Raw genomic sequence first — 1702 nt, 5'->3', positions numbered from 1 at the left:
AATAGTTTTTCAAGTATCACATTTCTCTGTTGTATCATTTAGCACAAATATAATTTCAGATATGTCTAGTAGGTAAGGCAATATCAGCCTCTGCTCTGTAGTTATTCTTCATGAGAACAGAAAAATGTATTTAACTCAAAATAGATTTTCGTGGACTGAGTCTGTGTGATTTACTATGCATTTGTTGACAAAATTTATGAGTGACTGATGTCATCTTCATGAATTCCTCCTTCCTGCCTGAATGTGTTGTACTATTTATAAGTTAGCCGCTTGATTTGTGAGTAAGTGATTTTGAAGAGGGTGAATGCTATCTTTGATAGTGTACTTTAAGACCATCAATTTTCAAAAGAGAGTCATTACTTCTCTAAATAGTCATAATTATATATAGAAAAAACTGGCCAAAGTATTTACTCTGCAAACATTTAAACACACACACACACACACACACACACACACACACACACACACACACACACACACACACACACACACACACACACACACAGAGAGAGAGAGAGAGAGAGAGAGAGAGAGAGAGAGAGAGAGAGAAGAATAGTTCAAATGATTCATGGATTTATGTATGGAGCAAAAGAAAAATGATTTAGGTTTTATGATTTTACCCATGAGCTAATTATTCCTGCTAGATGACAGTATCTAGAGTCATCTAGGAGACATACCTCTACAGAGTTTAGAAAGGTTTGATTAAAAGCCAAGAGATACTAAATGTAGTCAGTACCATTACAGGGGTTGGGTTCTCATACTGAACAAAAAAGGAAAAAGAAGAAATTGAGCTGAATAGCAGCATTTATTTTTTCTGTTTCCTGAGGGTATGGTAAAACTACTTTGATGAATTGTGATCACAGTTTTTACATATCTGATGCCATGCCATACCACCATGATAGAATATACAATCATCTCTTTATATGTTAGCCCAAATAAATATTTCTTTCTTCCTTCCTTCCTTCCTTCCTTCCTTCCTTCCTTCCTTCCTTCCTTCCTTCCTTTCTTCCTTTCTTTCCTTCTTTCTTTTTGCAAGTTCTTTCTGTAGAGTGCATTGTCACACAGTAAGGAAAGTTACCAATACACCCTTTAGTTGAGAATATTTTACATTTGTTTTTGCAATTCAAAATATTCTGTGACGTTGTTAAAGAGATATGGATGTTTCCTATTAAATTTTCTTGACTAGCTGGTAGCCAAGGGTTACTCAAAGGTTCTGGTTTATGGAACTCAGGCTCAACATCCTGCAAATGTACTTTGGAAGTGTATTTTCTCTGGTATTTTTTTTTTGTAAGGTAAACTTGAAAACAGCCTCATTTATAATTTTATTCAGGTATTCAAAACCTGTCGAGGACTAGCAATCAACCATTTAAAGCTCAGCCATTATGCTTGCAGTGACTGTTGTTTTTAAGGTGGTTCTTAACCATTTTTCTTACTTCATAGTGCATATTACAATTTCCAGTGTCGTATTGGAAGTTTCTCTTAGCATTAAGGAGGCGAAGGAGGTATCATCAGCTATTAACCTGAAGCAACCTGATTGTAAGGCTCTTTGTCTAGTTGTATTATTCTGAGAATTTCTAAATTTATTTCTTTTGCTGTGATAAAATGCTATATAATTAATTTAAGTGAGGAAAAGTGTGGGAAAAATATAGGGGGCTGCAGCGGTGGAGTCCCTGCGGGTTTCCACCATGCAGCGGGTCCCACA

The sequence above is a fragment of the Grammomys surdaster genome, unplaced genomic scaffold, assembly GCF_004785775.1.
Source record: "Grammomys surdaster isolate TR1022 unplaced genomic scaffold, NIH_TR_1.0 167, whole genome shotgun sequence".
In the NCBI taxonomy this organism is placed as follows: Eukaryota; Metazoa; Chordata; class Mammalia; order Rodentia; family Muridae; genus Grammomys; species Grammomys surdaster.
This window is presented reverse-complemented; position numbering follows the sequence as displayed.